Source organism: Macaca mulatta, chromosome 3 (assembly GCF_049350105.2).
Source record: "Macaca mulatta isolate MMU2019108-1 chromosome 3, T2T-MMU8v2.0, whole genome shotgun sequence".
Lineage (NCBI taxonomy): Eukaryota > Metazoa > Chordata > Mammalia > Primates > Cercopithecidae > Macaca > Macaca mulatta.
Genome location: NC_133408.1, coordinates 167,573,336 through 167,588,848, shown reverse-complemented (window position 1 = coordinate 167,588,848; position 15,513 = coordinate 167,573,336). Strand labels below are relative to the sequence as shown.

At 41.8% G+C, this 15,513-nt stretch overlaps 1 protein-coding gene across 5 annotated transcripts in view; it reads right to left on the bottom strand.

Annotated features, from left to right (window-relative positions):
- Positions 1-15,513, bottom strand: part of SND1 (staphylococcal nuclease and tudor domain containing 1) — a 439,060-nt gene that overhangs the window by 354,598 nt on the left and 68,949 nt on the right. The window lies entirely within an intron of this gene.

Sequence of the window (15,513 nt, the reverse complement as noted above, 5' to 3'; positions counted from 1 at the left end):
GTGACAGAGTGAGACTCTGTCTCAAAAAAATAAATAAATAAAAAATAAAAAAATAGGTGAATGCTGGTTAAATTATGACACGTCCGCATTAACAACTGCATAGCCATTAAAAATCATGTTTTAGGAAATTATTTAAAGGCCAGAAGAAATTCTCAGTAATAAAACATGAACAGAGAAGCTAGTGAGGAGGCCATGAGATTATTAACAGTTGTGATGTTGCCTCTGGGCAGTGAAATTTAAGTAATTTGTATTTTCTTCTTTAAATTTTCCCAAATTTATAAAGTGATTATGTCACATTTATAATCAGGAAAAATTTCTAGGGTAGAGAAAATGAAAGCAGAAATGCAAGCCATCTATCTAATGGGGTTAATGTATGAAAATAATGAATGAAAATTAAAATGACAATGAACTATCTAGAAGCAGGTGCTCTCAGGGCTCAGAACCTGTACAAAAATGACTAGTATTGAGACTCTGTATTAAAAAGGGAGAATTCAGTCTCTTCGCGGAGTTGACCTGACTCTTTTAAGCCATGAGATCATTGCCAGGAAAACTTCAGAAAGGAGACACGACAATTTAAAAGATATAGGTCAGGCTGGGCACGGTGGCTCACAACCATAATCCCAGCACTTTGGGAGGCCGAACTGGGCGGGGGATCACCTGAGGTCAGGAGTTAGAGACCAGCCTGGCCAACACAGTGAAACCCCATCTCTACTAAAAATACAAAGATTAGCCGGGCGTGGTGGCACATGCCTGTAATCCCAGCTACTCGGGAGGGTGAGGCACGAAAATCACTTCCACCAAGGAGGTGGAAGTTGCAGTGAGCCAAGATCGTGCCACTGCACTCCAGTCTGGGCACGGAGTAAGACTCTGTCTCAAAAAGAAAAAAAAACAAAAACAAAAACAGGTCACCCTTTAGAAATATAAGTTACAGCCTTTTTTTTTAAATTAAAGGTATTTTTTTCTTTTTTATAGAGATGGGGGTCTCACTATGTTGCCAGGGCTGGCCTGGAACTCCTAGCCGGAAGCAATTCTACTGCCTTGGCCTCCCAAAGTGCTAGGATTACAGGCATGAGCCACCATGCCCAGCCCTAGAGCCTCTCTTGATATAAATTATGGTGCCTCCAAAAATGGTTGTAGGAAATATTTTCATTTGTAAAAATATGTTGAAATAAGAAAGCATGTGTTACAGTAACAAAGACAGCCAGTTACACCTTCTGGTAGATAGTGGAAATCCTGAAAAACCTGAGCTCAGGAAGAAGTCCAGTCAACACCAAGGGAGAAGGCCACCAACCCACCCAACCAACCTCCAGGTCCAGGCGGCACTTTTGGAGGCAAATAGAATCCTGGTTCCTCCACTTACCAGAGAAGGAACCCTGAGCAAGTTGTCATTATTTTCCCAAGGACAGGGTAGAGGAGTCAACAAAATAGTGCATGCCCAGCACCTCACACTCTGCCTGGGCCAGGCACATACTTAGGGTCACCTTAGTTTTCCTCAGTATCCAGCAATCTCCTTTACTCAGACTCTGTAAGCAAACTTCCTCCACAAGAAAGAACGCCCTTGGCCCATCAAAACATTTTGGTCTGTTTGGCAGCTGGAAATTGCATCATAAATTAATAAACCCCAAAACTGACTTTTAAATCACATCTGTGCATTTATTTAGCATAAATCAGACAATTAGTCTAACAGACAGCATTTCTCATCCTGTAATGCTCAGAGCTGAGTCCTGAAAAGAACTCAGCAGAAGACTACTGTAAGGCCTCAAAACAAGGACAAGATTTCCTCCATTAGTCCTAATACAGATCGTCTGCTAACACTAAACCTGCACACTGTGTTAGGGTCTCAGTCACAGTTCCGAAGGCGCTTGAGGATTTTGCTTTGCTGTATTCTGAAACACCATCAAGCTCCTACCTTCTCTGTATGTACCATAAAGCACCTATATTTTCTTCCAACCATTTGAGGGCTGCCTGCACACGCCAGAGGCAAACCTGTTCTTTAACCTGCATCCTTTTCTCTGCCACACCGAGTTCAGCTAATATAATCGCACATGAGGTGTGACCCCAGATCTAACAAGGAACCACTTCATAAACCTTTTCTCTTTTTGTCATGAAGTAAAACTCACCCTGAAACTGTAAATAGCAGGCCCCACCTAAACATCAGCTCAAATAGTATGTTATAAACCCTAAGAAACTCTACTATTCCCTCGAGAACTCTGTTCTCTGAAGCAGATAAATTTCTTCAGGCAGAACTCTTATATCTCCTTTCGCTGGAATCCTCAGGAGATGTTCTAAGCTAAGAGGGACATGTCTGCTTAGCATCTGGCTCTGAGACCTGGAGCAGAGAATCTCACACAGGAAATTGCAGAGATATTACTGCACTGAAGTCTGGCTCAAAAAAGAAAAATTGCATTGTCAGAGACCAAAATCCTGGAGAGAGAGCTTTACTAAGCCCTCACTCTTCCACTGCTACAAGCAACAATCTAGAACAGTGGTTCTCAAGCTGAAGTGCAATAGAGATACCTGGCAATTGTGAAAAATGAACATTCTGATCAGAGATTTTAACACAAGTAGCTTATGAACTACACCTTAAGAAAAACTGATCTGGCCTCTACTCTAGGGGAAAAGCTCAACTAGATTTCACCGTGAGAGTCAACGGGGCACGCACCTGTGCCTCTCAGCTAGGGCTTAGAGGGAGGAAAGGGAGAGAAACCATGAAGAGAAGGGCAGTGGCAGTCAGTGGCAGGCCCCAAATACACACTGCGACTCTGCTGTGCAATCAAAATATATGGCATCAACAGAAATCCACTTAATCTTTGTCCTCAGAGCAGTCCTGTGTAAACCCAGAAGACTTGGAGCTCATTTGTAGCAAATGAGAAGCAATAATGTTGGGCAGCCATATTTGCAGTGAATCTAACAGTTAACAATCAAATGATTTGCCCTTGTAAAACTCTGCATCAGGGGATACCTTAGAAACATACATATGGACATAATTTCCCTAGCAGGGAAGGGGACCTAGGTAAAAGACAGATGTACCAAAGTCAAATCGCAGCCAGAAATAACAAACAGTCCCTACTCCTCAGCTTTAGAACTGTTCAAAAATTACTTTAGGGACACCACGATCACTGAAAGATATACAAAGCATGGGGGTGGGAGAGTCAAAACTGCTTCCTTAGATTTTACATCTTCCCAGTTGTCTACTGCATTAAAATCAGTAACCTCAAATACCACGAGGGACTTCCCATCCCTCAATTATCCATGGCAGTAGGTTACAATTAGGCAGAAAAGAGAGTCGGTGTGGACTTAAGGTAAAGGGAGAAAAGGGGAAATAAAACTAACCTCTTCATTCCTCACTCCCTTATATTAATCCTGACCAACACCAAGACAGTAAAAATGAAGATCAAGCTAGGGGGAGGGAAGAGAGAGAGAGAAAGTTAAAGATCGATGTGAAAAAGGAAATGAGAAAGAAGCTGAAAAAAGTATTTTGAACCACAGCTGTCCGAAGCCTGGTTCCTTCCATAGGCATCAAGGAAGTAAATCTTACAGCCTCTAAACAACTGGAGTTTTGAAACCTCCTGCCACTATTTACAAACACCAAAGTTGAAACCTGACATTACAAATAAGCCAGAATGAGGAACACTGGGCCATACCATGAGCATGCTGCATCCACTCACTCGTTTCTGCGATCAGTGAGGTGTCTTCTTGAAATCAATACCTACAAGCTACAGATTTAGAGATTTTACCAATTAAGATATAAATTTATTTAACTTCTAGGAGCAAAAGAACATTGGTCTTGCTTAAACTGTATAAATGTGGTTTTCTAGAATATAAAACTGTATTTAATAAGCAGCTCAAATGTGGTTGCTCAATAAAACTAGAATACAATTTCATTGTTGTCCATGTTTCAAAAAGTGACTCAGGTTAAAGATGCCACTCTTTCTGGCCGAACCCAAAGCCAGACAGCTAAAGGGCAGCAGTCAATTTCAACAATGCTAAGCATTCATTTGCAGGCTCATGTAGCATCCAAAGCATAGCACAGAGGATTTCTGAACAACACAAGACAAGGGCATATAAGAACAGCAACACACTCCTTTGTAAGGTCTGCAGGAACAACTAATAGAACGACCAAATTGTGTTGGTCAGAAATGACCTCATCATTCAAACCCAAGTTTACAAATTCCCTCTGCACTCCTGAGGGAGGGTAGCAGGTGGAAATGGAAGGAACTACAGTGTGGCACGGGGTGGGGGGTAATTCAAAGAAATCCAGATGAAAACTAAAGTAGCAGAAGCACATACCTATACTCTTTATTCAGATACTTCTATATAGAAGTATCTATATTCAGACACTTCCAGAAACGTTAACAAGTCAAAACGCGAAAGCAAACAAAGAAACAAAACTTTTGAGAACCATGAGGTGAGGAAGACAATGTGCTTGGCCAAAAGGGCCAAAGTCTCCAGATCCTCCATCTCTGGAGTGGGCACAAGGGCAAGGAGAGAGTGTATTCCCACTAGAGCACATTTCACTGTACTGCTAGACAAGAGACGAGAGAGACATTCAACACCATCAGCTTCTGCCCTGAGAATGTACTTCTTGCTGGGTGATGGGGGTGAGAGACGAAAGGCATAGGATTTTATCTCACTGGGTTTCTAGTTTGTCAGTTTCCATCTACAATATCAGGTACTCTGGTATTAATTTGTATCTTTTAGGACTGAGACATATCTCTCCAGCAGAGCCCCAGTGACGATTCTCTACCAGGTAGATTTTATGGATATCTAATAATAAGAACAATGGGTCCAAACGTTGTTATAACTGGCTTCTTACTGGAGGAGGTTATGTTTTCCTAAACTCTGACAGTGCTGAGGCTATGCACCTCCGGAAGAAGGGTAACTTGGCAGGCAAACAGGAGTGTCTAGGCTGAAAGAACCAGTCAGTCCTCTGAGGGAAAACTGGGAGGGGTGAGGGAAGAAAGGTAAAGCCAAAAAGCTTTAGGAGAGTGAAGAGGCAGGTACCACAGGGCAATCTGCAAAGGAAGGACAGAGCCTGGCTCAAGCAGGTGGGAGGAACCCTGCATGTTTTCCCGAGGAAAACTCTGAGCCGGCTACGTTGAAAGGAACAGTGAAGGGCTGGGCTAGCTTCTTTCCCCTTTATTAGAAATAAATAAAATAAGCTGCTTTGAGCGATGTCAAGGCTCCCTCCTCTTAAAGTACAAACTGGCCTAATAATCCTGGATGTCCCAATGGCCAAAATCAGCATGTAGATCTGTCTGCCAATTCTCCCGCGCAGAACACAGTGCACTCGCTCAAAGCAGCTGCAGTATGAAGCAGAGGAAAAGGGGTGCAATCAGAATCAGGCAGGCAGTCGAGTCTGTACCCCCAACCATGGGGACCAGGCCTCAGGCCAGAAAGAGCCTAAGGGAGACGGGAGGCTGGAAAGGGAGCCCTGGGTACACAGCCCCTCCCAGACCTCCACCTACCGCTTCCGCATGCCAGTCGTTCTAAAACAAGCCTCTCCAGCTGGAGAAGCAGATGCTGCTAAAGGCAGCTCCATACGAATATGAATGTGGCTTTCTCCTAATTGTGGCCCACCTTACAAAAGACAACAGCATGTGAAAAAAGTCCAGCGTTCCCACTAGTGAAGGAACATGTCCTAGGAAAGGCAGAGTGGTAGAATCAGAAAGCCAGGTGTCAGCATATTCTGCCCATCCCTATATCCCCAAATTATGAATAATGAGTACAGACCCCCAATGAGAATGCAGTGAGACACTATATATATAACACCTGAGTATCAACTATGCGCTAGGCAGTTAGTTAGCAACAGATTTGAAGAAATGACAAATTTACATGACCCAGAAAAAAATCAAACTAAGTAGGGAAGGAGAAAAAAATGCAGAAAAAAATGAAAAAGTATTTTACAGCAGAACTACAGGTGTCCATCATGTGGGCTATCCAGAACCAGCAGGACAGCAGAGGTAAGCAGATTCTGAGACCAATGTCTGAACACACACAAAGGGGATATTTCTGCTTATCCACACTAATTGCCTAATAAAGTGAAACAAGGAATGAAGGCTATTATATCAGTGGCTTCTAACAGAGAAATGAAAAGGCAAGGAACACAAAGTCTCCAGAATGCCTTCACAGCTAAACTGAATAGAGACCCTACTGTGAAACAGCAATACGCCTTGGTGGCCACCAATATACTACTGAACCAGGCAAAGGCATTTGCCAAAAACAGACAGGTATCAGAGTAGATGGTGAGACTAAGAGCTGTCCAATGTCAGGCCAGGCGCAGTGGCTCACGCCTGTAAACCCAGCACTTTGGGAGGCTGGGCGGGCAGATCATCTGAGGTCAGAGTTTGAGACCAGCCTAACCAACATGGAGAAACACCATCTCTACTTAAAATACAAAATTAGCCAGGCGTGGTGGTGCATGCCTGTAATCCCAGTTACTCGGGAGGCTGAGACAGGAGAATCGCTTGAAGGCAGAGGCAGAGAGCGCCACACTGCACTCCAGCCTGGGCAACAAAAGTGAGACTTCATCTTAAATAAATAAATAAATAAATAAATAAATAAATAGCTGTCCAACGTGAACAGCCCATAAACTGACCGTAGATTTTCAGAGGAAGGCTAAAATGAAAAGTGACATCAAAAATATGCCTAAGCAATTGGCCTGTCATTTGGTAGGGGAAAAAAAGCAATCATTTGTGTCCTTAAGCTTCCCATTCCACTCTCAGTTCTGAAAAGCCTTTTTTTAGAACAGTGACAGAAATGATGTCGCTTCATCCATAATCCGTCATTAGTCTAAAGTCTACCTGGTGACCGACCATAACACATACACATACTTGTCAGGATTAGAGATATGGATCCTAAAATTATAAACACCTTATTCATAAAAGTAATTTCCCAGACCCACAGTGACTAATGTATACGAGGAACTTAAATATTTGGTTTCTGAACTGCACAAAATTTTCCCAGTACAAAGCTAATTAGCCCACCAAGGAATGAAACCTACAGACCTGGCCTGCAAAAATGCGAAGCACTGGATGACTGCACTAAACTTGCCTTGAATATAAATGTTATACAAAAAAAAAAAGGTAATTTATCTAAACACAGTTTAGGTAGCTCTGCAATCAGTATCTCATAAATAAAGAGAGAAAGATGAAGGGAAAAATCTCTAATTGATTTTAAAATTAGTTCTAAGCAAAGAAATAATCTGACAACCAACAAGGTCGACAACAGTAAAATATATACATACCCCTCAGTAAAAACTGCAACTATAAACTTCAACGAATCAAGATACCTGAACTAATATGAAAGGAAGATAATCAGAAAAGCCTGAATCAGAGTAGAGGTGTTGAAAGAAAGTCAGTTGGGGGCCAATCTTCAAAAGCAGTTAAAATCGTGAAATTAACCCCTCTGGTGGACTAAACTCAATCTGCACTGTGCTAATGGAATACACATTATGAGGAAAACCACCACACAGAGAGAGGCAGGGCGAGTCAACCCAATGGCAGCAACTAGATTAAAACTGGGAGTGTAGAAGAAGAAGTGGCTACAGAAAACAGCCATGTGTGACCTAGCCAGCAAAACAAGCAATCCAATTAGGAAGCAGTAAAAAACAGGAGTGCAAAACCTTCCTCCTGAGATAGCTGGGTACCAGCACATTGGTATCCAATGTGGCTGTCAGAGCAGTCAAGGGGGTTAGGATTGGGAGGTGGTAAAAATGATGCCCATGCACAAGCAATATATGGAATTAGGTCTATGCCTCAGAAGATATTCTGATTCAAATGTTTATTAAATGTTTATTTATTCACTGCACTCTGTAAGATTCTGGAAGAAAGGATATAAAGCTGGGAAGACCCTTCCATTCCTGGCCTTGGAAGAGGTTAGATTTCACAATGGAAAGTAGGGATGTATACAAATAAACAGTACAGGATGCTACAGAGAAGGGAAAGATGGTGCGTATGGAAGTCTCTGGCCTAAAGGGGCCTTCAAGAACTAGGTCAAGAAAGAGGGTTACCTCAGCACAGCAGGTATAGTAAATGCTCACAGGGCAGTGAATATGATGGTGCTGTCAATTCTAGAAGCAACACAGAATTACTGCAGGTCACAAGATCGAGAAGAGACAAGAAATATGAACACACCAGCACTAGAAAGATTTAGATAAATTGAAAATGTAGAACTGTGTGATAGTGATTAGATTAAAGGAAGAGAGAGATATGGATTAATAGAAGTAAATGCACCCAGTTCAGGGATAAACCACCAAGACCCTCCAGGAGATTGTTAAAATCCCAAAAAATTATTTGAAGGAAATAACCAAGATCCTGGGAAAGGGAATACATAACTAAAGGAAATGAAAGAAAATATAATTTGTAATGGGGAGAAGAAAGGAAATCAAAGGGCAACAAGACAGGCACATGCTGTCTTCTCCAGTTTAAAATTCACTTAGAGAGATCAGTAAAATGTGCACTTCAGCAACGTCTGCTATCTACCCAGATACCAAATGTCTTGACCTCATCACGAGGAGGCAGGCTTGTCTCCCTACTCCCTGACCTCTACTGCTCGGGAATAGGTCACAGGGATGTTTTAAGAGGTGGGACCCAGATATTAATCTTAAAAATCAGGACACATATATCCTGGAATCTTAAATAGATGAGCTAAGACCCACCCACAGTCTTCTAATAGTAATTTTTTTTTCAGTCTTCTAACAAAGAAGATTTCAAGTGTTCTCAAAAATGCCCAGATCACACAAATTTGAAACTCGTACAGAATACCTCCGCCAGCCTCTGACATATTCTGCATCTTTTGATCACATTGCTGCAGTCCCAAAATCTCTCCATTGGAGACTGGTGAAATGTTATATCCATTTCAAAGAGCTTTTACTTTTCTCCAAGGTCCTTAACGCCAAGCTGGAGTCCCTCTCTAATTTGCTATTTGCCTTATGTCACAAGCAGTCACAAGCAGATCACAGTGAGTGGGTTTACTGGCCTGCTCCAATTTCACTTAGGGTCTCCAACCCCACAACTTTCTATTGGCTTGCGTTTCAGAGTCGGCAAAGTTGGCTTGAGGGTCCAGAGGGTCCAGTCATTTTGCCTTTAGAAATCTAAACTGGAGGGAATAGGTGGAAAATCGCTTTTAATGGCAAAGCACCCCAGAGCCCCGTATAATGAATGGAGTTATCAGTGCCTTACACGACCCTTCCTCTGACAAAAAGCCCTTAAGAATCCCAGGGCATCACTAATGCACCTATCTCAGCTCCTCTCTCCTACCTGCCTGCCCTGGAGAGCCAGGTGGCCAGGTCTGGGAGATGGACTCCCCAAACGAAGGCAACAAGGACACTGGGAGGTTCAGCAGATGGCAGCTTTAATAAAACTGATCTTTTAGTGCCCAGGTCTGAATATTTGGAGGCTCTGGTGTGAACAAACCTTTATGTGGTAAATGAATTCACAGAGAGGATGCTAAAAGACAGGGTGATGGAAATGAATAGAAGCTGGTAGCAGGGGGTGACTACCAGCTGAGGGAAAGACTCCACCTTTGGGTTTCCACACTTCCTTCCCAACATACTAAATACTAAGCAGGAGCGCTGGGAGTGGGGGCTGTCAGAGACAGAGAAACAGATACAAAGAGAGAGAATGGAAGAGACAGACAGCTAAGAAAAGGAATCTGAGAAAAAGGCCCAGCAACCTAAAGCAAACTTTACACACATAACACCTGGGGATTAGGTAAATTATGTTACCTGTTTTCAAGGTAAATTTCAGCTCTGTATCTCTTAGTCAACTACAACAGCATCACAAGAACAGACTTCAGGGAGAATAAGTCAGCCCCTTCATCGGATGCCTGGGGGCTCTTTCCTTTGTCATTAACACTCCAAGTGTAACACAAAACCCACAGCAGCCCTGGGCAAGAGAGCACTAGGCTTTCCAGTTTCAGATCAAAGTCAAGTGCTCTCTAGGAAGTCCTGAGATCCGCACAACCTGTTATCTCCTTTAAGGCAGCAGCTCAGAAAACCCAAAGCCTTTCTCCAAGATTTAGCACATTTCTTTATAGCAAACAACTGGATAAAACAAACTATACCTTTAGAGAAACCCTGATACATGGCCAGGTTCATGACAGCATCACATGTCAGCTTTCTTAACTGGCTCTCAGCCTGAAAGAGTTAACATCTCCTACGACTTGACACTGGATTAATCCAGAAGCAGGGTGCCACAGAAACACCATCAACAACATCAGACATATCCACCTAGAATCCTATGGAGGGAAATATTGCACATCCCACCTTTTAACTCTCCCATAACACTATCTAGCAACAAACCAAGCTCCAACCAAAATCCAGAAGTGGCTACCCATGAATTCCTGGGTAACACTGGAGAGCCTAGGGTGAAAACAGTTCCTTTGATCACAATGTTAGTCCAAGTACTTCCTCTGGCTCCAATTAGAAAGTAACCAAATTAAGGGAGCGGAAATATGGTTAGCAATAGGCAAAAAGCTCATCTTCCAGTATAATTTAAGAGAAATGAACTTGTTTCTGTGTACAAAACAGAAAAAAACAATTTGCCCTACTATCCTCCAAATGTAGAGTTGTCTCGGAGGAAGAAAATATTAAAAGAACCTCCCCCATGCTTCCTTGAAGGTAAAGTCCCACTGAGTCCTCATCTGGGAGCTAGCAGTGGAGGCCTGCACTAGAGCAGGAATGTCTGCCCCCATCTGCCTGTCCTTGAGGGAGCCCATGCCACAGACTTTCCCTCTTCACCCACTCATCTAGTTCCCGATTCTGCACCCTCTTCCGCTTTGTTCTTCGGTTTAGAAAAGGCTCTGGTACCATAAGTTATCAAGTTATCCTTTCCATGCCAAAGCCACTGACCCCCAGGCAGAGTCCTGTAATTGGAGAGAAGGTAATGTCCTTAGTGTTTCTTTCAAGACCCTCCGTAGTCCATCCATCGCAGACCTTCATCTCTTAACAATCCTCAAGCGCTCCATGTTTCCACAACTACAAAACCACTCCTCAATTCCCAAAAAATGCCCTTGATGTTTTCCTTGGAGATTCTACCAGCCTGTTCTAACTAGGGCAGGCCGATATTTTTGCCTTGCAGAAATGGCTGTACCATTTGCCTTGCCAATATGCTGTGCCTTGCAGAAGTATACCTGGCAAAGGGGACAAAGGGAGAACAGAAGCTAAAATTTAGCTTCCATTCTGCTTGCCAAGTCATGGCCCCTGGCATGATGCTGACAGGAAGAAGCAGTACCCTTCTCTAAATTTCCACAAAGATGCCATATGAGCTAACAGAGGTCCTGGCCTCAACATCCATGTCATGAATACTTGACTATGCTCCACTTGTGACTGTCACAACAGTTGGTATGTAGTAAAGGAAATCAGAAACCTGACTCCAAGAGGATGCCTGCTGCTCAGTCTTTAAACACAGTTACAGTCACACTAGGATGCCCAGGTGATGTTTCTTACCACACCCATATTGTAAATCTCTGGTAACTTTAAGATAAGCATAGAGCAGGATCTTGTACACTTTATAAGAGCTCTGGGGAATTCTTTTTTCTTCTTCTTCTTTTTCTTTTCTATTTTAGTAATCCCAGGCCAAAGAAAGGGGCAGGGGTTGGGGGTGGGGGAATTATTTAAGTTGAAAGGCAAGTATAAAGAAAGACTGCTGGAGGCTGGGTGCAGTGGCTCACGCCTGTAATCCCAGCACTTTGGGAGGCCGAGGCGGGCGGATCACGAGGTCAGGAGATCGAGACCAACCTGGCTAACACGGTGAAACCCCGTCTCTACTAAATATACAAAAAATTAGCCGGGCGAGGTGGCGGGTGCCTGTAGTCCCAGCTACTCAGAAGGCTGAGGCAGGAGAATGGCGTGAACCCGGGAGGCGGAGGTAGCAGTGAGCTGAGATCACGCCACGGCACTCCAGCCTGGGCGACAGAGCAAGACTCTGTCTCAAAAAAAAAAAAAAAAAGACTGCTGGAGCAGCATCCACAGTTCTCACTCATTAGCCTGAAAGAGTTAACATCTCCTAAGACATTAACTCTTCATCACGTCATTCTCCAAGTCTTTGGTCAACTGAGGCTTACCAAAAGAAAATCCAGAGTTCCTTGCTAAATAAGTTTTTATCAGGCATAACATTATCTTTATATGCAAATTGCTTTCATATCTTGTAAATTCAAACAACCAAAACAAGAGTATTTAAATCCAAACATGCCATTCACCAGTTCAAAATTCTTCAAGATAAAACCTAAAATGCATGGCATATAAGCCTTCAACAAGTGGCACCTGTCTAACTTTCAGGCCCATTTCTTAACACTCCCCTGAAATTTATCCTCTGTTGCAGTCATACAAAATCACTAGCAGTTCATCATATGCCCCATTTTCTCTCTCCCTTCCTGAGTATCCTGAGATGTTCACAGGACATGTTTGATCTGACACTGCCTATGGTTTCGTACCACACAGGTGTCATACCACTCATGCACCATCCACAAGAGCCATCCATTCTCTAGTCCCCAAAACTCACCTAATTCTTGTCATTGCTGCTCTCCAGGTCAGAAACTGTCTTCTCCCACTTTTTATCTAGCTAATTCCTAATCTCCCTTCAGGCCTTAAATGTCACTTCCTCAAAGTAGCCTTTCCAGACTATGCACTCTCCTAAATTCTAAGCTTCTCTTTCATAGCACTTAAGATAAATAAAATTACTTGTGTATTTCCCCTACTAGACTTTAAAGTTCCATGAGGCAGAGATAGGACATCTGTTTATTCCCTGCTGCACTCCCAGCACAGTATCTGGTGCAAAATAAGCATCTGTAAATATATATCAACAACGACTACCTGTTTATGCAAATTTCTAAAGCTGCACTAATCATAATGGTAGCCACTAGCCTCATGTGCCTATTGAGTCCTTGAAATATGCTACAATGAATTAAAATGTAGCGCCAATGTACAGTACATACCATATTTTAAATATTTGGTTTTAAAAAGGGGGAAAATGTCTCATTTATTTTTTATATTCATTAAATGTTGAAATGATATAATTTGGATATGTCAAATTTTAAAATTACAATTAATGTTTCTTTTTAGTTTTTTAACTTAGCTACGTAATAATTTAAAATAACAAATAGAGTTCACATGTGTGGCTCACATTTATGTATCTGTCAGACAGTGTTGGCCTAGAGAGCCATTCCTCCTGTTGACTCACTTCTCATCTTTGACACTCACAATATACAGCAGCTGACCTGGGAAGATCACCCAGACCACCCATCAAAACTGGCCACTCTTCAAGGTGCCTTCCACCACTACACTCAAGGTTCATTATATTAACTTATTTCTTATGTGGCCCTTCACTAAACTCTTCCAAAGGACTTTAACAGACAAATAATGGAAATCATTCCTCCATCTTCCTCATAAGCCATATGTTGTAGATTGTTGCAGCTAAGCCTTACTTAGAACTGTCTTAAAATGGAGTAAGATCTCAGGAGTGAACAGGAAGAAAAAGAAAGAATAAAGAAAAAAGAAGAAAAAAAAGAGGTAACACGCCTTGTAAGAGACAAAAAATTCTACAATCAGGATTCTGCCTAAACTAAGAAATACTCCAATTCCAACAATTTCCCATCAGCCATTAGGCTAAGGGAAACGCATCTTTTACCCACTGACGAGTTCCAAAGGATCCTGGGAAAACTAAAAATACTCAGTAGTAGGTTAGTGCTTACTTCAGAAAACCTGCTATCATCCTACCTAAGCTATAACACCCCCATCCCCCTAAAAACTGCTTAAAATTCAGCTATATAGTCTACATTAACATAATGCACTGGCTGATGATACAGGCACAAAAATTAACGTTCAAGAATTTCAAAGTTGTGGTTGCTGTGGGAACCTTAATTCCAACTGTACAGCACAGATGCAGAATTGTGGACTACTCCCAATACTGATAAAATTGGAGATGTGTATTTACTCTGTGCAATGAGGCAGAGCTACAGTTACTGAGAGAATCTTATTTTGGCATTTCTAAGCTTTCATGCATTTAAATTCTCAACCTTACCATAATACTGTTTGCTGCATTAAACTGCCTTCTCTAAGGGAAAAAAAGAGAGAGAAAAAACTGATTGGCCAGACATTCAAATCACCCATCCTGTATATGTTTTTTATGCATGATCTGATTCAAAAGACAATCATATTTTTATTTTACTCTTAATGTGCTGTCTTTAAACTCTCACACAAATGAAAACAATGCATGAATTTCAACTTGTGAAAGCAACCAAGATATGTATATGTGCAAAACATCAGAAAAGCAAATTTCACACCTTTAGAACCACTGCACCCAACTTACCTACCTTTTTTTCATTTATCCCTTTGTACAGAAAATAACTTACCTACCTTTTTTCATTTATCCCTTTGTACAGAAGGGATTTTTTTTATCCCATCCCTTTTGTACAAAGGGATAAATAAAAAAAGGTAGATAAGTTGCGTGCAGTGGTTCACACCTATAGACCTAGCTATTCAGGAGGCTGAGACAGAAAGACTGTTTGAGCCCAGGAGTTTGAAGCTGTAGTGTGCAATGATCACACCTGTGAATAGCCACTGCACTCCAGTGTGGGCAAAATAACAAGACTCTGTTTCTTAAAAAAAAAAAAAAAAAGCAGGCAGTAGATAGTACACACAGCACTAAACTTCAATCCACAATAGTTAATTTCTGAAAACTGTCCAAATATTTGCCTTTGGCGCTGGCTCTCATTAAGGAACTAGTTCTATAACTAGTCAACACAATCACACACTTTAGTTATCAGTGGACAAAAATAGAAGCGGCAAAGATGTCTGTAAAAATATGACATAACCAAACCCCCAAAAATGTTCAGCCTTAATCCCTATTCCCAACTCTCATAACTCTTATGGCTATGTAACTGTCATGACTACAAAAAAAATCAGTCTGTCTGCACGTGTAATACCAACTCTTGTTAGAGTTTTCATGCAAAGCATTTCTCAAAATTGATATACCTGAGTCATACACGAACCTATCTGCCAAAAGATCCAAAAAATAGTAAACAGTTTAACTACCAATTATAGTTACTACCTGCAAAAAATGAGTAGGTGACCCCAGTGAATATATATACCAAGATTCATTTCTTCCTAGAACAAAAACGTAAAGAACTATCAAATCAAAATGACCAGCAGAAACGGGTCCTATTACAATGTACATGAGATACAGACCTTCTCCTCTCCTTATTCACAGAAAAATAAGATATTGTTAATAAACTCATCCACCATCTCACATATCCCAACCCTCACTGCACTCAAGCCCCCTGGGGAGAGGTGCCAACAGTGCCCATGTGAAATGCGGCAGAGCAGTGGGTGTGGGCCACAAGACACTGAGACCTGCCCAATGATAGTCAGGCTATAAATATTAGAAAATAATACTGTGGTGATTTAAAATACTTGTCCCTTTGCATTCCCACATATATGTATCATATATTAATTAATTCTCCAACGTTTTCCTTTTGGTTTATGCAAAGAGGCATGGCTGCTTCCCTATTCTC